Consider the following 24401-nt stretch of genomic DNA (forward strand, 5'->3'; position numbering starts at 1 on the left):
AAACTATATGCCATGCAGTGTGCATGAAAGAACACTTGACACTGAAGTAAATAATAATCTGTTTCCCAGAAAAAGGCATATTCCCTTCTGTCATCTGCTGGAGTGTCCAGTGGTGTCAGTCTAAACAGCTAATTGATCCAGGTTTGGGCTTTTGCAGCTTTAGGGAGTTGTACATCAACTTTAGCTTCCAGTGTTTGAGGAACTCCAGATTGCTTCATGCTATAGAGTTCTTCTGCTAGCTTTCCAAATTGTAGGTGATCTCTCTCTCCTATACATGCAGCTGTCTCTTTTGTTAGTCACTGGTGACTTCTTTTTTCCCTCCAGTTCCACGCTTGGCTTTCTGTACCTTAGGACTACATTCTCCACTCTGCTTTCCTGCACTAACCTTTGGGAGACCTCTGCCTTGCACTGGGTCAAGGCTCTGAGTGTTTAGAAGGAGTTTTAATTATCTTCAGTCCTCCAATTATTTGTCGAATCTTTTGCAGTCAGTGACCTCACTAGATGAAGGCTCTGAGGTGTGCCCCAGAGGGATTTCCCTCTGCTCTGCTCCACAGCCCTGCCATTGACTTACACCAGAGGAGGGCCCTACAAACCACTGCGGAAAGTTTCTTTCAGAGTTCCTGCCCGGCTCCAGCCATTGGCATATTATACCTGTGTGTTTGGTGAAGTGTCATGGAAAGAGCTGGCAAGTAGACGCAGGCTCACTCTATGGCGTTAGTGATTCTCATCCATCACACCAGCCCACATGTGGTCACCACAAGTTTGTTAAAAGTTTGGCTGGTTTACCCTTCCCGGCTCCTCTGCTACTCCTATAGCACTGAAGGCAGCTGTAGTTCTCTTCCAGAAAATTCATCACTTTTTAGAATTTGGTTTATTTTTGTTTCTTCAGCTCTCGTATTGCTTTCAAATCTATGATTTTGTAGTTTAGCTGGCTCGTGGTTAGGGTGGGAAAGATCGTACCTTGAGACTTTCCATATCCTGACCCAAACTGGATGATCTCTCTTGCTCCCTTTTTAGTGTCATTTAAAAAAAAAAAAATGGACTTGTTATTTGAGACTGTAAGTGACCATGATATTTACAGTGTAATTTTGTTTCTTCTCTTTGTTACACAGCCCTGGATATTCTAGGGTTTAAAGCCGAAATAATGATTAGGTGATTAGGTGCCATCTGTGATTCATGTACATCTACTGGTGAACGTTCAGCATGTCTCTTTCTCTATGGCAGCCCCAGCCAAAAAAACTCAAAACACAACAAACACATCTAATGAGTACAGAGCAATTCCTAAGAAAACAAAATGAGCTGTAAGCGTGGGGTTCTTGTCCCCAGTGATTCTTGTACAACGTCAGATGTTATCACCTGTGCTATAATCCACAGCATAAGAAGTACGCTGCTCTTGCTTGAAAAATGGCAATTGCTTTCCTATAAACAGTCTTGCCAGTAAAACAAAATGTCATGGCAACTCCAGAATGGCCCTGGAGGAACATCTTCTCTTCGTGTGATTAGGAAAAACAGAGAACAGAGGTTGAAGGTTTAGGAATGATAACGAAATCTAAAATCTGTGATTTCTTTAACATACACAGAAGAGTCAAACTAAGCACTAATGTTATAGCTTGAAAAGTTAGGGAAACACATAAAAGCATTGGGTCACAAACACTCTGCCAGCAAACAGGAACCAAAAGAAGTGATATTTATCAGTCTAAATAGAAAGCTAAGTGTTCTTCCCACGTGTAGAAGAGTGTGTAGAATATGAGCCATCTCTCACTGGCATAGTTTTGAAGACACTGGAGGTGATTTGATTTTGAGGAAAAAGGGCAAAAATTTCCAAGAGCAAATGGCTTAAATGAGTGAGCAGAAGCTGTGTATGGAGCCCATGGTAACAAGAAATGGCTTAAGTCAGAGAATATGAATCAAATGAGATGCTTGCAGACCTTTAACTATAGCAGTGCTAGCAAGGCCTCTGTAATACTTAACACATAAAACAAATTATAACAATATCCTTAAGATTACCACACAAGTAATAGTGCTATATAAAAACTCATAAAAATGAAATGTATGGCTACAATAACCATATTAAAACAACTACAGTTTTCTCTTAAATAACCATATAACCCATGCTTGGAGGTTATTATGCTATTTAGTGATTAAGCTCAAGAAGCAATGTCTTCCAGCCATTTGAAACTGAAGAAGAAAACGAAAGGCCAATTTCTTTCTTTTCCCTGGATATGGGGTGATAATGACCTCAACTGGGAGCAGAGGAGTTGAGGGGAGCGGGGCAAGATGGAAGAACAAACTTCTCTTTGAGCACTTCTTTTCTGAAGATACAAAAGAACAATTCTTTTGATGAAAACTGTAAACACACACACACACACACACACACACACACACACACACACACACCAAAACCAGTAGAACCATTTAAATGTATGAGCAAGAAGACTTTTATTTTTAAGGAAGTATACACGTCAGGACCTCATAGTTACAAAGCACAACACATCTATATTGATGACCTTTTCTGATTTGCTATTGGTGTAGAAGATTTGATCTCTAAGATAAAGATATTTCTGTGCTTCTGGCAGCGAAAGTAAGCAAAAATAAATACACATTATAGTCATTTGCAAGCAGAGCTCAAAGATATTGCATGAAAACTGCATTAATCTGCCTTTGTACAGGATGTTGGAGTTTTGAGCGAGGCTATTAATATGTACCTCTTCTCTACGCAAGTTCGGAGCCATATGAGAAAAAATTAAAAAAGGGAAAAATCAATAAGATAGAAGAAAAATTAAGTTTTGTTACTGATGAAAGCTGAATCGAGGACAAGGAATGTATGTGTGGCCACAGATTTGCTAATACTTTACCTTCTGATTACACAAAGTTACTTCCCAGTCATGGCACACCCAGATGGCTGTAGGCCTCTGCCCACTGGGGCTTTCTCCTTAAACTTATAGTATGGAATAGCAAAAAAATATATGCATTTTATAAGTGGCTGCTTCCAAGAGAGGCAGGAAGGAATTGAGCAGAACATGGTCACTTCCTCCTCTCAAACACCCCAACTAGGTAGATGACTCCTCCTTCTAGGGTATGGATGAGAGTGGGAGAGAAACCAAGAGTGATATTCTAGAAGTCCCTTCTCATGGAAGTATGGAGGTTCTCATAAACACAGGTCATTTAATACTCAGACAACTTTATGAGCAAAACTCTTTCCCCTGAATCATACATGAAGAAACTGAGGCCAAGAGACACAAAATGATTGGCTAGATTAAAAGAGTAAGATAAAGAATTTAGACTTGGGCTGAGGTATTTTCCTTCTATGCACTTGAAAAACAGTCATTTTTGACTTGTTTTCAGAGACCAATGTGTCTGATGTCCTTAACTGCAGTTTCCAAAATAGTATTAATTCTCAATTTTTATTAATTAATTAATTTATTTATTATTTTAAAAAATGATTTATTATCAAGTTGGCTAACATACAGTGTATACAGTCTAGTCTTGCTTTAGGAGTGGATTCCCATGATTCATTCCTTACATATAACACCCAGTGCTCATCCCAGCAAGTGCCCTCCTCAATGCCCATCACCCACCTCCTCTACCCTCTCAACCCCCCACCCCCAACAACCCACAGTTTGTTCTCTGAATTTAAGAATCTCTTATGGTTTGCCTCCCTCTCTATTTGTAACTTATTTTTCCTTCCCTTCCCCTATGGTCTTCTGTTAAGTCTCTCAAATTCCACATATGAGTGAAAATATATGATACCTGTCTTTTTCTGACTGACTTATTTCACTTAGCATAATACCCTCCAGTTTCATCCACATTGTTTCAAATGGCAAGATTTCATTATTTTTCATCGCCGAGTAGTATTCCATTGTATATAGAAACCATATCTTCTTTATCCATTCATCAATTGACAGACATTTAGACTCTTCCCATAATTTGGCTATTGTTGATAGTGCTGCTATAAATATTGGGGTACATGTGCCCCTAATGAATCAGTACTTCTGTATCCTATGGATAAATTCCTAGTAGTGCTATTGCTGGGCCATAGGGTAAAAGTGGAGGTTCCTCAAAAAATAATTCTCAATATTAAAAGCGACACTTCATTTCCACCTTCTCGACACATCTTTTGTTTTTATGGATGGCTTCTGATTCTGTATGCTATGTCAAAATATAAGATGAAAATCAGACTGGGGGAAATTCATCTTATATTATCTGATGTCAATGAACAAAGGATCTCTGCCGATTTGGCTTTGAGGATCTTTGACTTTATCTAGCAGGGTCATGGTATAGTGGAATAGAAAGCAGGTGTGGCATTATTACAGGTTTCACTGCTGTTCTTATGACTCCTAGGTCAGCTACAGTTTCACAAGCAGCACTGGACATTGCAGGCCTCCCTATGCAGGAGCTTGGCTCTCCTAAATGTAATGGCATGGGAGAACAAAGCACGTGCATCCTGTGAGCAGCCTGTCCAAAGCAAGGAAAGAGGAAGAGTGTGGCCTGGGCTAGTGTAGTTTATTCCTGTATCTAACGTCATCATAAGGTAAGTTCCATCTCCTCCCTTGGGAAAAATGACTAGAGGAGCCATGAGAGTCCAGGACTTTCATATTAGGTGGCTTCCTCAACATGGAAGGAGTCCTCAGGTATGTGTAACAAGGCATAGGTCTGATCACACAATGTCCCTACACAAAAGAAAGCTCTGTTGGTTCACAAGTGAAGTTTGAAATCATTACCTTCTCTATTGCAGATTTCTCCTGGTCTCATTTTCCAGGTTTATACTGCAGGCATCCATTGGTAACCTCAAGACTCTGGATCCCATTGCTCATTAAACATTCCATGTGCTTTCTCATGTTTGTGACTGTGCTCTCATTAACAAATATTCATTGTGCACCTAACATGTGCCAGGCACTATTTTAGAAAATTGAGATAAATCAGTGAACAACACGTACAAAAATACGTGCCACTGTGGATTTTATATTCTAGTGGGAGATGGATCATAAAAATATATATTGGAAAAAGTAAACTTACAGTATTTTAGAAAGTGATATGTGCTATAAAAATAGAGCAGGATAAACAAAACCAGAAGTACCAGGGGCACTGGGGAGAGGAGAAGACATTTTTAAAAGGGTGGTCAAGGTAAGGTTCATTGAAAACTTGGCATCTACCATTAGTTTCCTAGGGCTTCTGTAACAAATTACCACAAAGCCAGCAGCTTGCAACAACAGAAATTTATTATTTCACAGTTCTGAAGGCCAGAAGTCCAAAATCAAGGTGTTAGCAGGATTGCTCTCCCTCTGGATGGTCAGAAGAGAATTCTGCCTTGCTTCTTTCAGCTTTTGGTGGCTCCGGGCATTCTTTGGCTTTTGAGTGCATAACTCCAATCTCTATCTGCATCTTCATATGACCTTCTCTTTGTGTTCTCTTTAACTCTCTCTGTCTTTATTTTTTCCTTTGTTCATTTGTTTTGTGTCTTAAATTCCACATATGAGTGAAACTGTATGGTATTTGTCTTTCTCTGATTAACTTATTTCACTTAACATCTTACTCTCTAGCTCCATCCATGTCATTGCAAATGGCAAGATTTCATTATTTGTTATGGCTGAATAATATTCCATTGTGTGTGTGTGTGTGTGTGTGTGTGTGTGTACATATATATCACATCTTTTTTCAAATATTTATTTTTTTTAGAGAGAGAGAGAGAACGAGAGAGAGAGAGGGAGTCCCAACAAAGGATTCCATGCTGTCAGCACAGAGCCCAATGTGGGGCTCAGTCCCATGAACCGTAAGATCATAACCTTAATCAAGAGCCAGACACTCAACTGATTGAGCCACCTAGTCGCCCCTATATACCAATATGTTTATCCATTCATCAATCAGTGGACATAGGCTTCTTCCATATCTTGGCTATTGTAAATAATGCTGCTATAATATAGGGGCACATGTATCCCTCTGATTTAGTGGGTTTTTTTTTATTTTTGGGGTAAATACCCAGCAGTGCGATTGCTGGATTGCAAGGCAGTTCTATTTTTAACTTTTTGAGGACTCCCCATACTGTTTCACAGTGGCTGTACCCGTTTGCATTCCCACCAATGCTGTATTAGTGTTCATGGACAGAGCTTATTTTAGATTCATCTGTGTATCCCCCATAGGATTTAATATAGTGCCATGTATATATGACGTGCTTCTTTGTACGTATTCACTGAGTAAATAAATGAATGCTAACTGTGGTCATATTACTGTAATTTCTTCCTAAAAAACAGTTCTATCTTCTTTAAGTACAATGCATTGTCAAGCTAAAGAAAACTATTCTTCATTTTCTAATTTTCTCATTATGGAACTTTGTTGAGAATCCTGCTGCAATATGATATTCAGCACAAATCTTCAGGAAAAAAAATAAACTTTTACAAAGAAGATATTTGGACATGTAAGAAAAGGAAGAAAAGAGATCCTTCCTTTTCATCTTACCTCTTGGGTTTTGTCTTATTGATGTCATAGCACCAAGCCCATTCTTACCATTTTTGCTGCCAGAGAGGAATGATGGCACATTGCCCGACATACCAAATTACAATAGTTTTATTCATATCGTGTCTAACTATAACAATCAAGAACCATTTGCTTATAGTACAATTATTTGTGGCTTGTCATTGTGTGAAGGCAGAGTGTGACATTAATGAAGTGATTGGAAGGGGAGTCCGTATGGCATGGTTCTGAATTTACGACAGTGTAATCACTATCTGCCAAGCCAGGACAGGCGAGACCATTTTTGGCAGATTCAATGACAGCAATGTCTGTGATGCCGAGAGAGAGAGAAAGAAACAGAGAGAGAGAGAGAGAGAGAGAGAGAGAGAGAGAGAAATATCTGGCATTATTCTTGTGGTACTTAGCTTTTAAATCATAAATCATGTTTGACCCTGTGTCCTTAGTCATTTTCAATAAGAAAGCTAAATTCTGTTTACTGTGTTAATTTTCCTATTCTGTCTGAATAAAAACATTTATTAGCAGAGATTACTCTCTTTTTTATTCCTTTGCCCATGTTTGTCCTGTCGTCTCACAGCCTAGCTTTAAAGATAATACAGACAAGTTCACAGGTACATTCTCCCTTGTGTTGATTGAACTTATATTCAACGAGTGCCCCAGGACAAAGTCTTCTATGGAGAGTAATGCTTGGTTGATGAACATTTTTTTGTGTTGGGATGCTTGACTTTCTTTGCCACTTGAGATTGTTACTTGTCAGCTGTGCCTCACTCCTTCCCTCTCTCTTCCCTCTGTGACTAAGATCCCTTCTTCCCTGTGGAAGAAGAACCCAGGTTACACTCCCCATACTGCCCTTCTCTGTGTGGTCCCCAGTTAAAGTTTGACAATGAGAAGGCAGGGAGGAGAAGTTATTCTCAGAAATTATTCTCAGAATATTGTGTCTATCAGGTGTGGTAGTTTCTCGGTCTATTCCAGGAGCTCAATGTTCACGGTCAAGGTGGCCAGACATGGCAGCCTCTCAAATTCCTTTCCAAAATTCCTGTGTGTCCCATGGTTGTTGCAGCTTCTCAAACTTATTTTTTTGAGCTCCTGTGCCTCCATCCACTGCAGTGCTCCAGGTAAAAATGTCCCGAGGACTGTTTCTCTAGTCTTCCAGATGTAGGCGCAGCCTTCTAGAACTTCACACCTCATGTTAGCCCCACCTTTTGGGTTAAGCTCCTTTCTCTCTGTAATACCTGTAGTCTCTAGCTTTCTTTTTCTCTCTCTCTTACTGAAGGAAACACAGACTGATATACTCATCCCATATACATTTTCTTAGTATCTAAGGTGTATTCCAATGCTGGGCTGGACTCTGAGGCTGAAGAGCTAAATATATGGTACTGCCCTCACAGAGATGAAATCTAGTGAAAAGTCTAAAATGTGAGCACAGATTACAAACGAGAATTTGTAGGAAGCTTACCTAATGCAGACTGGGGAGGTCAGGAAGCACCCTCAGGGAGAGGGAAGTATCCCTACACTAAAACCAGTGAGGTCTCTTAGGAGCCCTTATTCCCATAGCAGAAGCTTATCTAAATTTTCATCTAAATTTTCAGAATCAACATATTCCAATCTCTCTCTCTGACTACAGTTTACTTTCTATGACTTAACTGTAAATGTATTTGTCAATAATAGCCAATAATAGCAGTTTCTCTAAAATCATTCTGAACACAGAAATACCTCGGCATTTAACTTTTTTTAAATTAAAATTTTGTTAATGTTTATTTATTTTTGAGAGAGAGAGAGACAGACAGAGCATGAGTGGGGAGGAGCAGGCAGAGGGGGAGACACAGAATCCGAGGCAGCCTCCAGCCTGCAAGTTGTCAGCACAGAGCCCAACACAGGGCTCCAACACATGAACAGAAGCAGGACATCATGACCTGAGCCAAAGTCGGACACTCAATGGACTGAGTCACCCAGGCACCCCTGGGCATTTTGTGTTTGTATGCACAGAGTTTTGGAAATTTTCCACACAAAATGCCTGAGTGTTTTCTCGCCTTGTTGAAAACAATTCGACTTCCATCTAAGGAATCCCTGAACAGGGCTGCTTCAAAGTTCACTCAGTGACTGAGCACTCCCATCCAGGACTGTATCATCAGCATAAAGATGCACACTGAAGTCAGAACACTGCCTTGTCAGCTCATTTATAAAGATCATAAATAACAATGGTCCAAGGATTGATCCCTGAGGAACCCCCATAATGACATCCATTAAATCTGACATGACACTGTTTAATAACACAAGTGGTGTATGCCCTCTTAAGTAGCTAGCACACCAATTAATTAAGGATGATGCCATACCTAGTCCATTCCATTTATCCAGCAAAGAAGTATGCACTACCAATTAGGAAATGAAATGATGTTTGAAGCAACACTAAGTTATGTATCTAAGAGAAGATCTTTTGACTTGAGCTGTAACCCTGCGATAAGATGACTGTGTGCACACGCCCTCTCCTTCAGAGAGCTGTGACTGTGTTGACATCTTATTTTAGTAAGGAAAGAGAGGCATGATTTTAGCTTGGAAATGACCCTTCGACATCACATCCAGGATCTTCTCCAGGAAGGCATACTTAGACATAATTGCAGTAGATGAAGCTTTGAAGTAATAATCTTGGATGCTCACTTAAATAGTTAATAGGACAATCTAGTCTACTGGTACTTCACAGAAGGCATTTCCACATCTTCACAACATTGAATGAAATGCAAAATGCTGTCCAATGCCAGCTTCCTTTGCCAATTATTTTCATTTGAGGAGCTGTAAATAATTGCTGGTAAAACGGAGGGAAGAAACCACAGAAATTGCATTGGCAGTATATAGCATTGGGGGGAAAGGGAGAGAGGAAAGAGAAAATAACTTTTTCTCTTGTATTCAGAAACAGGGACATGAATGGTGAGAATAAAGATCCTCTTATCTGGGAAGCTGTGGGAAAGAAAGAGAGGAAGGGAGGAACAACATGCTTCGGCATCTCCAGCCGCCCGAGATAATGATGATGATAATGCCACATGATTGTACTTAATGATGTTGAATCAATTTATGGTGATGATGATGATGATGATGAGTTTTAACTCAAATCATGTAATGTCCCTTTATTAGGAGGAAGATGGGGGGAAGAGTAAAGAGAAGGGAAAGGAAGATGGAAAAAGAAGGCTAAGAAAGAAGGCAAGCAAGGAGGGAAGGAATTATAAATTAATTGGGTATTTTCATTGTCAATACTGGTTAATTTAGTATTTTCATTATCCTATTAACATGGGCATCTTTTTCAAACCTTTATGATATATTCAGCAGAGAAGATTTTTTCTAGGAATAATAAGATTTCATTGCATTTATTGGGAAAAAGATAGGAAAAAAGTAAGTAATGTCTTTATCCACTTGCTTTTCCTTAGCTAAGAGTCCAGAAACAGGGCGAGACTAGAGAATAAAAAGACTCTGGCAGAAATACGGTCAAAATACTCTCCTTCTTGCAGCAAAGGCCAACTGAACAAATGACTTTTCGCCCCATGGGTCGGTTCAAGCCTGGTCAGAGTAAATCCCTTTTCTAATATCAGAAATTCTCCCATCCTTAGACACAGCTGCAGCAACCTCTTTACCGGAAGAGGGGACTCTGTTGAGTGCTTGACATTTGGAAGCTGCTTATTTCCTCCAAAACTTTAGCCTTCACAAACAGAAAAGTCAAAAGTTTTCTATAATTACTATCTGGGGCAAGTGTGAATGGGCCGTAGTTTGCAGAATTGCTTCTGCTAGATTTGGTTGATATTACAGGGGTTTTAAAAATAATAACAAGGACTCTGTGTGAAAGCACTCTTCATGTTAGGATTTCAAAAGGTTTTAGAACCTTAATTGTATAATTAGGGACCTCACCCACTATTAAGAATGAACCTAATTATCAAGCTGTGCTAGAAAATTAAGGATAGCTATCTTAATGCCCCATAAAGGGAAACTGAGGTGCGTAGAGATTGAGAGATTGATGTCAGATGTCCCAGCAAACTGCTCTGAAATTAAGGCCCCTGGTGACTGGTTGCTTGTGATAAAGATGAATTTACAGAACACCTAAATCACCATGATATGGTTGCATATTCTAGAATGGCACTAATCAGGGTGTGGTCTCCAGACCAGCGGCTCTGCATCACCTCGGGAGTGATGGAAATGCAAAGCCGTGGGCCCTGCCCCAGACCTACTGAAATCAGAACCCTTGGGAATGGAGCCAAGACATCAGTATTAACAAGCCCACTCTCCAGATGATTCTGATGCCCACTAAATTTTGAGAGGCTCCAGACCTATTTTAACATGTATTTACTTGCTTTTCTCTTTCTTACTACTGTTACTTACTATCATCGCTTACTAGTCTTACTATTTTTTTAGTGAGGATTACAAGTTTTAATATTCTTTATTTTTTTAATTTTTATTTAGATTCTAGTTAGTTAACATACAGTGTAATATTGGTTTCAGGAGTAGATTTTAGTGACACATCACTTACGTCTAACACCCAGTGCTCGTCACAACAAGTGCCCTCCCTAATGCCCATCAACCATTTACCCCATCCCCCACCCACCTCCCTCCATCAACCTTCAGTTTGTTCTCTGTCATTAAGGTTAATATTCTCTGATTACTCACATTTAATTTTACCGTAGAATCTGAATTATGTGTTAAGTGGGAATTTCATGGAAACACCTTCAACATAGTCCCTTTTCTCAAGGAATTGGTTTTGGTACGTTTTTCTGCTGTAGGTATGTATTTCACACCTGCACCTGTCTTCATTCAGTCATGATATGTACAGTGGTCTGTCCTCAGAAGTGAATTGTCTTGGCTTCCCCCATGCCACTGGAGATTCCTAATGACAAACCTCCACATGTTTTAACAAACTTCAATTTGTCAGTAGCTTCATTATCGACTGTCAATCCACTCTTCTGTCTTTGATTTAGAAGAATAAGATGGGACCTTCCCAATGATAACTCCACTTTTCTTTTAGCGATGCTCACATGCAACCTCTACCTTCCAAATCATCCCTGTCCTCACCAGCCAAGAAGACAACAAAGTATCATCTTGCTGTTTCCACAGCATTAGACACACATCTCTTGCAAAATCTCAGTAGCATTTCCTTCTTTTTTTCTTTATCACTCTTGATTTGCTAGTGTCTTTCTATTTTTTAAAATCGTTCTTTCCACTAGCATTACCAAACTGATCTGATGCCCTCAGCGGTGGACAGAAGAAATGAAAAAATCACCCCAAGGCTTTGGTGGTGGTTTACCATCCTGTGGGAGGCCTGTGACCTTTCTTTGCCATTGTCAGGGTCGCTGTGCTGCACTAAGTCCTTCTTTAGAGATTTTCTTTAGTAGGTTTTCAAAGATTCACTCAGTGGACTGAAATTGTCCCTGCTCAATAGAGATTGATTGTGAACAGTGATTCTGAGAGGCTAATACAGGAGAGAGACCCCCTGCAGGGAAAGCGATCTCCTACTGGGGAGGCGTGTTGGCTGCTATGATATCTGATCATTTTCCTTTCCCTTTTTGATTTCACAGAGGCAAATCCCTACACTTGTGAGGCTGCTTTTAAACTTCTCTGTCCATGGGACCTTTATTAGTTGTTTCACCTTTGCCGATTTTACATGTGTCAGAGTTAACATTGTTCTCTTCTATTTTCCATTAGTGTTTAATATGTCCTGTATTCTTTTCCCTTTATTCCTTCAATTTGTAATGAGGAAATATCAAAATGGCAAAGATTTATAATTTCTTTCCCTTGCACTATATTTAAGGAAATTGGATCAAAGGAGGATTTAATGTTTTGCTAAGCAGATCGGTGAGAATTCATGTGAGAAAAGTAAACTTGAATGGCAGCATTGAAATAAAACGGTGTGATGTGGGGGTAGACAGACCTGGAGGTAGTTCAAGGGTGCCTGGAGAGGAGTGAGGGTGAATTAGAACAAGAAGGAACAGGGGGCAGGGACAGGGGGGGAAAAGAGGTGTTGAGAGCAGGGTTTGGGTGGAGGAGTAAGAAGGGATATTTGCAAACAAAGAGGTAAACTTTGAAGAAAATGAGCAATGGTTCAAGGAGGTGTTTAGGACATCTTGTAATTGGATTTAAAATAGTAGATGTTCCCTACTCCATTCTACAAAAAGGTCACTAAAATTTTTTAAGTTGCTTTGCAATATTTTAGACCAGATAAGTTTTATTTCTTGAAGAGAATATTGAGAACTTCCTCAGTTATATTTGGATTTAAAATTTCCCTTTTCATGGAAAAGATGCATAATTTAAAATAAAAAGATACACAATACACATCGAATGGATAAAAACCACATATAAAATGGTTTTAGATGTGCTATTTCCAGTGAATTCTTTCTTCTTTTACCTTCCTGCAGTCTTTCCCAGGAGATTTCTCGTTCCTAGGACGTGTGCAAGTTTTAGACTGAGAAATCTGTTATTAAAAAAAAAAAAAAAAATTAACATCACAGGCACTACCTACACTGGCTAAATAATTGTAATCTTCCTTACTCTTGGGCAATATAACATCCTTGGTATGTCTGTGAATGCTGAGATATTGGAGTTGTGTAACATTAGTACCATAGAAGCCGATGTACAAATGAGTGCCCTATGAATATCTATTGATGTTGATAAGGAATTATAATTTTACAGTTCACATGAAAATTGTCATAAGTGAAAAGTGCTGCTGAAATAGTTCCACATTGCATTTTGGAAACAGCAGCATGGAAGAGAAGAACATTTTATTTTAGTTTAATTTTTAATAGATTCACTATTTTATATAGATAGTTAATATGAAAAAAGCCCACTATTTTGATAAAATTGTTTATTTAAAATACCTGAAGTTGTTACATTTTAAATAAATATTTAACCTTAGCCTTACTCCTTAACCAATCAATTACATTGAAATATATGGAACCCACCAATTTTTGGTGATTTTGGAAAATCTTCACACGAGTATTTATTTATGTGTTTAAAGTTTATTTATTTATTTTGAGAGAGAAAACGCATGCGAGTGGGGAGGGGGCAGAGAAAGAGGGAGACACAGAATCTGAAGCAGCCTCCAGGCTCTGAGCTGTCAGTGTGAGCCCCGTGTGGAGCTCAAACTCAGGAACCATTAAATTATGACTCAAGCCAAAGTCAGGCGCTTAACTGATTGAGCCACCCAGGCGCCCCTTGATGCAAATATTTATAGACTATATTTATGGATTCCTTTCCATTGTAGACTGGCAGTATTATTAAGATCACATGTTTTAAAATAAATCCTGATTTGTTCCTAATATGTTGATATGTGCTTTGATTGGAATTCTAACTCTTCAGAGCCGTATCTCTTTACATAGGCTATTAAAATTAATATTTTTCTTTTATTTGAACTCAATGTCAAAGTGACTCTCTTATGATACTTCTTTTTTAAGCCTCTTAAATTTTATTTCAGCATTTGCAGCCAGATTAGTTCTGGTGGCAGCCAACAGCAACATATATTGCCCTATTAGTTACTGCCCATCACTGAACGATGATTCAGTGGACTAGGTTTAAGGCCCCAAGTCATCTAGATCAAAAGGAAAACAATTGCATCATATGGATTGCTTAAGTATACTAGAATTATATTTACTATATGCTAAAGAAAAGAACATTTTATTTTTCCGGGTCTGAAAGTTGTATACATTTTGGCTCCGCCTCCCCAGCTCCCTAAATAACCTTGTCAAAGTCATTTAACCTCTTAGTATTTGTTTTCTCAGCTGTAAAATGAGGATAATTATCCTTACCTATCTCTTAGGGGTGGTGTTCAGATTAGCTAATTAATGATTAGAAAGTGCTACAAAAAAGCTCAGTATTATTAAGGAAAACCTAAGTATTTTTTAGTGCCTTTGGGTAAGAGCGCTACTTAGCAGAAATGATTCCCAACAAGTGTTTGCTAGCCTGATAAACCATCAGCTCCCTCCCTGAGGAAAGATGACTGGTCCTGGGACCTTGTCCTTCACTGCTGTTTTGTTAGCTGAAGAGCACAGAGGCTGTCTGTACAACAAAGGACCCTGGGATCAATGATACATTTCCTAACTCTGATGCATCTGAAGAGCTGTCAAGTGATAGCAAGATATGCCACTTCAGCCTGAAGAAAACATCCCTAAACTCTTCAGAACACAAAAATGCCTGTGGTACGTGGTTACAGTTGCAGCTCGTACTATATCCTTATGCAAAATGAATTCAGCTTTTCTTTGCAGGTTAGGAGATATTTGTTTACATCTTTAGATTTTACCTTTTGCCAGACAGGCTCATCAAGCAATGCATTTTCTCATTATGTTTTTTACATAGGCACTCGTGACACAATGGGCCAAATTGCCTTCTTCACATCTTTCTGAACATTGGATTTCTTGGCACTGAAGAGGGAGAGACATTCTTCAGGGCTTTGCCTAGTTCTTTTCTTTATCTAAGGATGTTTCTGGATTCTACGCACACCTTTCTTCCCCCATTTTCATTGCTCTTTTTGGTATTTCCTTCTCTTTCATTTGTCCACTGTGCTGTTCACTAACTGCTCTCCCTGTTTCCAGTCCATTCTCTGTACAGACACCCGGGTTGTCTTCTTTAAAAAAAAAAAAAAAAAAAAAAAAGCCTATTGTTTTACTCTTTTGCTTCAAATGTAAAGTGCCTCTTAAGTGGTTCTCCTTACCTTTTGGGACAAAGGCCAACCTACTCAGGATGACAGCTGAAGTTTCTCATATACAGGCTACAATCTACCTTTCAGCATCGTTGCCCATAACTCCAGAATTACTGATCCTAGAACCTTCCATTTGTGGAAACGGCTCTACACAACTAATGGTGTTTACTTTGTCTGAAATGTTCTTTCCTCCTGAGTTAAATGCTATTAGTCCATGAAGAATTTGTTCGAACGTCAGCTTTTCTATGAAAACTTATCATCTTTTTCTCTTAGAAAGTGCAAAATCCATTTTTCTTGCAAGATCCTTTATACTTTTTAGGAGAAATTTCACTGGACTTCAGTTGTGTCTTCTGTTCTCTTTAAAGTGTGTGGTGTTGAGCACTGTCCTTGTCTCAGCTTCCTGTTATATTAATTGATGATGTCAGGGATAATGACTTACCTACTAAATGGGTTTGTTATCAGGATGAAATGAAATGAAATAATGCATGTGAAAATGATTTGCGACATATTAAATGCTGTACAGATGTAAGTTATTATTATAGTACTTATCACTTTGTATTATAGTTAGCTGTATAAATGTATGCTTCCCCTGCTGGATTACATATAATCACGTCAAGAGAGGAAACTGTTTTGTAAATAAGCTTTGTATTCCCCAGCATCTATAAGCATGCCTGGGATAAAGTAGTTGTTTAATAAATATTGGTTGAATGCATGAGAGCAAGACAGAAAGTAAGATAAAAATTCTATGCCTATTTCTAGTTGTGTGTGGATTCTTTCCCTTCCACTGCCCTCACCATTTTTTCATTTATCCATTCACCAAATACAGTGCACAAGGCATTATCTGTTAGAAAAGGAACATTATGGCACGTTTTTTTTAACAGATGTTCACTTTACCTTGTTACGTATCCAGAATAAAGAATAGATTTAATTTTTTTTTTTTTTTTTTTTTTTACACTGAATCACTCTTGGGGTTGTAATGACAACTGCTTTTATGGTTTCCTTATTTTCAGAGTATAATTAACCTATAAAATTACTTGATCAAAAAAACCTGTCACATTGATGGAAAAATAAATATTCACTCATCATCAGATATAATCAACTGAACAAGTCTTAACAATGCAGTGAATAAGACTGTTTAGGTCTTATGAGAATTGTTGATCTTGTTCCAATATCTAGTGGGCATAAAATAATCCTCTTGGCAACTATACTTTTCAAATTACCAGAGAGGCTAAGGGAGAAAAATGACACTAAAATAGAAACTTCCTTTTTTTCCTAGGTTCTATTTACAAGCTTAGCCTTGATCATAGCATGTAAATGCTTTAAATTTTAGGTGGTAGCAAATGGGAAAATAATTAGAAAATTCCATGTGTGTAACTGATTGCTTTTTTCCTACTGTTTTGGGATTCTTTACTTGCAATATTAAATTTTTTATTGTGAACAAATATGAGTAATATTTTTAACATCACTCCATTCAAAAGCTTGTCATGTTTTAGATAATGGTGATTTATTCAACATATCATGGAATGTATTAAAAAAAACTCAGAAAACAGGTTTGGTGCAAGGGAAAAAGTTACTTGGAAATACGTTTCTTAAAACTTAAAGAATTATATTTTACATAATCCAAAATGCTACTGAGTTCACCATTTGTAGGGCTACTGACAAAGCATTTTTGTAAAGATGGAAGAGTAATTTAAACTTTTCATTAAAAGCCTTTTCAATCTCCACTGAATCAAGCCAGCTGTTCTTTTCACTTCCTCTTCTATAGCAGCACATCATAAACATTGAGACCAGAGCTCTGGATGACACCAAAACTGCTTATCCACAACTGTCTCCTCCCCAGAAGTCTGACAGAGGATAGCTGGCAAAAGATACAGACAAGATATCTTAATCAGAGCTCCGCGGATTGCTGGATTGCTCGATCTGGAGGAGTTTACCACCTGTGAATAACAAAGCCCTACTGTTTTAAAAGCAATGTTTACTGGGTGGAGAAAAAAAAAAAAATATCCTGGATAGCCGTTGCTCTAGGCTGCTTCTGTGTTCCTCTACAGCTTCTGAGACGACCAAAGACGAAATCCAGAGTCCACAGTTACAACCCCACTGAGGGCTGCGAAAGTTCCTTTACTATTTTCTCTGGTCGCTCCTTTCACCTGTTCCTTCCTTGTCCTTCTCTGGCTTCTCTTCACCCATTGATCTTCCTAAATGAAAAATTTTCTTTAAGAATCCACCACCGTGGAGTCATCTTTGCAAGCTTTCAACTATGATCCCTAAGAATATAACTTCAAAAATTTGTATTCTCTCAACCCTGATTTTTCTTGTGGCCTCCAGCGTGGTGTGAGTCACTGTCTTTTCCATCTGTCTCCAGTGTCTCCTCTGGTCTAATCTATCTCACACCCTGCTGTTCAATGTAATCACCCTGAAACATGTCTCTGGTAATGTCTCTTCCCTGCTCAAAACTTCAAGGTCTCTTTACTGTTTAAAGGAGAGAATCCAAGTGTTCTAAGAGAAATTTGGGATGCTTCTCAATTTGTCTTCTGCTTTTTGCTTCCAATCTTATTTTTCCTCTTTTATGTTTCCTCTAGGACAGTGTTGTCCAATGGAAATATCATATGAGCCAGACATGTAACTTTGAATCATTTGGTAGCCCCATTAATATAAAAGTAAATATAAACAGATGAAAATGTTTAATAATCCATTAGATTTATACAATTTACATATGTTGATATGTCTATATAACTTATTATATTCATAGTATAGGTCTTATATTTATATTTAAAGATGTTTTATTAAATACATAAATGATATAAGTGATATAGATCATATAGCCAATATTACAAATCCGTAATTACATACATATATAGTAGCCAGCTTCCAATATGACCCTTATTGATCTTTGCCAACATCAATGGCTCTAGAATTGCCTCTGTGTAATTCCCTTTCCCACTGTATCAGGGTTGGTGGGATGACCAATAGAGAATGCAGATGGTATGTCACCTCTCAGGGTAGGTGTATAAAAAGGCTTGTGGCTTCTGCCTTGTTCCCTCTTGCATCATTCATTCTGGGAGAAGTCAGCTGCCATGTTAAGAGGGTACTTAGGCAGGCCTGTGGAGAGGCCTATGTAGAGAGGAATTGAAGCTTTTTGCCAACACCCAGCAGGGAACTGAGGTCTCCTGCCAATAGTTGCCGAAGTGATCCATCATGGAGCAGATTGTCCAGCCACAGTCAAGCTTCAGATGACAACCACCCCAGCTGACAGCTTTATTGCAAACTCATAAGAGAACCTGAGTTAGAACAACACGGCTAATCCACTTCCATATTCCTGACCCTCCAAGACTGTGTGAGGTAATAAATGTTTGTTGTTTATAAATCCAGAATTTCTCAGTCATTTGCTATGCAAAAGTTTAAACTAATGCAGGTGTGGGTACTTGCCAGAGGAGTGCTGTTGTAACAAAACCCAAAATGTAGGAGTGGTTTTGGAAACAGGCAGTGGATAGGAGCTGGAATATCTTTAAGGACAGTGTTACCAAAAGCTTAGAGAGCCTTGTAAAATCTGTTTTTAGAAACATGTTATTCTTTGAGCAGCTGTGAATGAGGGCCTAAAGGAAACCGAGGAAAGTCTTGTTATATAATATCAGGAAGTTTATCAATACTGTTGCTTATAGTTACCTGGAAAGAAGAAAATGTGCCCAATGAATTGAGTGATGTAGCTAAAGAGATTTTCAGGCAAAGTAGTGAAGGTGCCAACTGGATTCTTCTTGCTGCTTATAGTAAAGTGAGCAGGAAAGAAATAAACTAAAGGAGTGACTGTTAAACAGAAAGGAACAAGACCTTGATGCTTTTGAAAATTCCTAGCCTACCATGATGGTGAATGATGTGAAGATTTAAGAAAGATCTTATAAGATCTTATAAGAGATCCAATCCAGGATACTGTCAAGAAAATATATGGTTCAAAGATGATGTTGTGGATGAGACTCTGAAATCCTTTGTGAAGACCTCAGAAAGATCACAGGTATTGCCTCAGAGGGCAGTACTGTTCAGTCCAGATGAAAGTCCCTCTCAAAGGCTTCTGCATATACCTGGAAACTCTCCAACTGCACAGCTTCTAACACTTAAGGATCCTTGTCCCTCATCCATCTCAGCAGAAACTCGAGAGAGAAAGGACTCATTTTGATGGAAACCTGGTGCAGCCACCCTGGAAAACAGTATGGAGTTTCCTCAAAGAGTGCAGCAATTGCACTACTAAGTATTTACCCAAAGGGCACAAAGATACTGGTTCAAATGGGCACATGCACCCTGATGTTTATAGTAGCATTATCAACAATAGCCAAATTATGGAAAGAGCTCAAATGTCCATTGACTGATGAATAGATAAAGAAGATGTGGTATACATATATAATTGAATATTAGTCATAAAAAGAATGAAATCTTGCCATTTGCATTGATGTGGATGAGACTAGACTGTATTATGCCAAGCGAAATAAGTCAGAGAAAGACAAATACCGTATGATTTCACTCATATGTAGAAATTTAAGAAAGAAAATAGATGACCATAGAGGAAGGGGGAAGAAAAAGAGAGAAGGAAGCAAACCGTGAGAGACTGTTAACTATAGAGAGTGATTTGAGGGTTGATGGAAGGGAGGTGGGGGGATGGACTAAATGGGTGATGGACATTAAGGAGGGCACTTGTTGTGATGAGCCCTGAGCGTTTTATGTAAGTGATGAATCACTAAATTCTACACTTGAAACCAATTTTGCCATACATGTTAACTAACGAGAATTTGAAAAACAATTGAAATTAAAAAAAAAGAAAAGGACTTATTCTGAAAGGCATCAGAGAATGTGACTTTTGTCTAATGGAAAAAATGCTAAGAAGAATCACAGGAGATACACAAAGTTTTAAAGACAATTATATTCACAGATGCATTGCCAACTTGGAGGAAAGGTTACAGAGATAATATGAAATAGATAGAGAACTTTCAACCCCTGGAATTCTCCAGGTTGGTAGGAGACAGAAATCTACATGGCTGAAAACACAGGTCTGTTTCTTGGAAAAGGAAGGATGAGTCAATGGTAGAACCGAGAGGTCTGAGAGTAAAGCTGAAAGCCATGGACAATGACTTCTGGGAAGGAATGGGACCAAGTCAAGACACATCCAACATATGCCCGGCTCAATTTTAGGAATGTTGTAGACTCATGACTTCTTCGTGCTTCTTCCCCCTTTTCAAATAGGAATGTCTGTTGTGGTGAAATTATGCCTGCCCCACCATTGTATATTACATGTGTCGGGGCCATAGGACTCATCTCTTTTGCTCACAGGTCTTCTGATAAAGAGGAACTGTACTGGAGGAGATGTACTTAAAAAGCCAGACCCGCATAGTTCCATCTGCATCTACACATAATCTGGAAGACAAGAGTCTAAATTTAATTTGTTACCATGAAAGGATGAACTTTGGGGCCCCTGGGAAAAGAGTACACATATTTTGCATGTGAGAAGAATATAAATAATTTGTAACCAAAAGGTGGACTGTGTTCAGTACATCTCTTCCCCTCAAGGGGTAGAGCCGAATTGCTCTTTGCTTGAGTGTGGACTGGACTTAATGAATAGTTTCCACTGGATAGAATAAAGCAGAGATGATGGTGTTCGACTTCAGAGACTAAGTCATCAAAGGTGTAGGGAAGAAAAACCTTTCCTTTCTTCCCTTTTAGATTTTTTGGCTGGTCTAATAATTCAATTGACCTAAGACACATCAACAGAAGAAAAACAAATTTAATTTTGTATGTATGGGAACTCATAAAAATAAGAGACTCAAAATAGTGACCAAAGAAGGAAGCTTTTATACGTATTAGACAAAGAACAATGCATTTGCGAAGAATTGAGAGGACAAAGAATTTGGGCTTGGTTTAGCAAATTAATGAAGTAACAAGGTTTTTTTATATAGCCTTCTAGGTCCTGAATTCCCTATCTCTGGTGAGAATAGTGCTTTCTACTCTCCAGGTGCTGGGAAGGTAACTTTCACATGGGAATTTATTTCTTGCTTTCAGGGAGACAGAGGAAGGTCAGAGTATCTTTTCTTGCACCAGCTATTTCTTAAGTAGCCTTAATTCAAAATGATCAATATGCCAAAGTGGCATATTTTGGGGTGGCCTGACCTGAGCCCCATCAAAGGTATTACATCTTCCTATTTGCGTTCTCTCTTTGATCACGCACTCTGTGGGAAGCCAGCTGCCATAAATGAGGACTCTCGTCTATGGTGATGGTTCATGTGGCAAAGAGTTGAGGTCCCTGACAAACAGCTAGAAAGGAACTGAGGCCTGCCCACAGCAATGCGAGTGGTCTTCTGGCAAGGGGATCCTCCAGCCACACTCATGTTTTCACGTGTCCAGCCCTGACTGGCATCTTTATTGTTACCTCATGAGTGTTCCTAAGCAAGAATCACTCTCAGATTCCTGACCCACAGAACTGTGAGATACCTAATGTTAGTGTTTTAAACTACAACGTTTAGGGTAACTTGTCATGCAGTGATGTATTAGAATACATTTTATAGTCGTTTAAAAATACTTCAAAAATCTAGTGTATATTTTACACTTAAAGAACATTTCAGTTTGGATTCACTTTGAGTGTTCCATAGCCATATGTTATTAGTGGCTACCATATTAGACAGAGCAGAACCCAAAGGAAATAACTGCATCTACATGAATTTAATGCACTCAAAATTTTCACGTTTCCAGACGTAGTTTCATTGTTGTTGTTGTTTGTTTGTTTGCTTAGAATGTCTTTTTATCCCTTCTCCATCTGGGTACCATCCCCTCATTCTTAAGATCACATCCTATTATTCACTTTTTTAACAATTTCTTTCAACCACTCAGAATTAATTATTACTTTCTTCTTTCTTAGCACAGTTCTTATAATTGGTTACATGTGTCTCTTCTGGACTGTGAGGATCTTGAGGGCAAGATTTATGTATTTGGTTTTTTAAGAAAAATCTTTGCATGTGCATAGCTTGCTGCTTAAACTTAGTGGCCAATAAATATTTGTTAACATAAACGGTAGGCACTAGACAACTCCTTGGCAATGATGTTGTGGAAGTGGTTCTTGCATTGCCTGAAAAATTGACCTGCGAGATCCCTAACAATTGTCAGTATCCTATAAAATGCATCATAGAGAGATGTAGTTCCTACCTGAGGGCATATAAACAGAGGGCATATTTCTCTCCCCCAAATAATTGTGTGCAGGTTTGTTATGCAGAGCATAAATAATTGAGTGAAGAGGGTTGCCCATTAGTCACTGAAGATTGCCTCTGTGAAGAAAGTCCTGTTTCACAATTCCGTTCCTCTCTCCCTAGGAAGTGGCCCTTGTGCCAGAATGAAAATTGTGCTTCGGGTCTTCCTATGAGCTGAAACCTCTACTAAGCATTTTCAATATTTTATTGTAGATGCTTGAGGCAGAAATCAAACAGCACCAATCCTAGGTCAGTAGAGAGTTACTTCTTTTCTTTGGTTTATGAGAAAAGGATCTCATTTTTGTTTTCTGTGAGTGAATATTCTTCAAATGCAAGGATAACTTACAAAAGCAAGTTAAAGAGAATGAACACAGTGTCTCAGATACAGCGTGACTAAGCAGGATGTAGAAATTAGAAGAATCTTACCCGGGGACTATTGGTAAATTCTTTCCTTTTTCTTTCTTCTTCTTCTTTTTTTTTATAATTTTGCAGAGACAGGAAAGCAGATGGAGGCAAAGATATGAGTCTCATCCTGGTGGGTTATTGTTCCAAACAGTAGCATGAGAGAATTATCTGACCACTTGAGCGGTGAACTTCCTCTCAACATTGTGGGATGACCCAGATACTGAACTTTTGTCTCTTGCTCTTTACCCCCTTTTCAACTCTGAGATGATAGTGCAGCCTTGGGGGGTCATCAAATGGATTGATTTTCCTGGAAATTTTTACTAGTAAAGTACAGCTTTCAGCTTTTTTTTTCTCCCCCCAAAGGAAGGATGCCAGAAGCAGCATATCATGTTCTTGTCATGTTAGTGCATCATAGAAATATTAGCATCCTGGATGAGAAAACTATGAAAGCCAGGGGCTGAAAGCTCAGCGATCCATATGGTTTACAATATACACCCTGAGGCAGGGCTTGTGGGTTGTGTGGTTGTTTAAAAGAAAAAAGGAAAAAACAAAAAAAAAACCCAAAAAACAAAAACAAACAAAAAAACCCAAAAACCAAAACCAAACCCAAACAAAGAGAAACATGTGAAAAGCGACTTTCTTATGTGGGAAATCAAGGTGGGGGACTCTGTTCTTTATAGCTGATTTCCTATGCCTGCAGTGCCCCTAAGCTTGTCACCCAATTACTCATAGAGGGAGTCTGCACAGGCTCACATGGGCACCCCCACAGGAAGGCAAACTGAGAGCTATTTCCGTGTCCACCTCATATTAATTTGTACAAGGGAAATTACTGCAGACTAATGGAGTACCTTCTTTCCATTTGTGGCTTCTCCGTCAGTTTTCAGCAAGGAAAGCATAGGACAGGAAATTTGCTTTACAAAAACCACCTCAAACTTTGCAAAGTACTCTTAACTCCCGGTGCTTAGAAAATTAAGATTTCTTTCTCCTCTAAGTTCATGTTAGCTTGTTTTCAGAGAAAGTTCAGGTTTTGTTCTCTCACCAAAAATTTACCATTGAGATAATACTGAATATAGTCACTCCTTGTCAAATTTAGGGAGTGATATAAATAATGATAGTCTTGCATCATTGATTATAAGTTCAGGAATAAAACCATTTAAGTTGCATATCATCAAGACATGAATTTATACTTGTACAAATAACATTACTGTCTAAATTTATGTGATACAGGAAAAATAAAGACATTCTCAGATGTTGTCTAAGAGACCACAGACTAAGAACATGTAGGTTCGATTATTTGGTCATATAAATCTGATCAATTTATCTAAATCTATTCATAAAACCCATTTATGTTTTAGAGATACTAATGCTATGCTTATTTCTGAAGATTAATTTTTTGTTACAATTCTTTGCCAGAACTGTGTAAAGCATGCTAAAAATAAAGATTATCTATGCTGTGTTTAGCCAGACCTTTGAAATGATCAACATTAACATGAACTTGCCCTTCAGTTTCAGAGTATCTTAAAAGTACTCTTTTCTTTTTTTTTTTTTTTCACAGTTTTTTCTTTCATATATGACCCTGTTTATCTAGACTAGAAGGTTAGTTTGGAAGAAAAATTAAACCATCAGATGCAAACCAGTAAATATGTGAAGAA

At 38.4% G+C, this 24401-nt stretch overlaps 1 long non-coding RNA gene across 2 annotated transcripts in view; it reads left to right on the forward strand.

Moving 5' to 3' along the window:
* LOC122227942 overlaps positions 1-24401 on the forward strand; it is a 113213-nt gene that overhangs the window by 13299 nt on the left and 75513 nt on the right. For both annotated transcript variants that reach the window (XR_006206284.1, XR_006206285.1), the window contains exon 3: positions 4342-4531. This is a non-coding gene — a long non-coding RNA (uncharacterized LOC122227942). The remainder of the gene's footprint in view (positions 1-4341; positions 4532-24401) is intronic.

Source organism: Panthera leo, chromosome C1 (assembly GCF_018350215.1).
Source record: "Panthera leo isolate Ple1 chromosome C1, P.leo_Ple1_pat1.1, whole genome shotgun sequence".
Lineage (NCBI taxonomy): Eukaryota > Metazoa > Chordata > Mammalia > Carnivora > Felidae > Panthera > Panthera leo.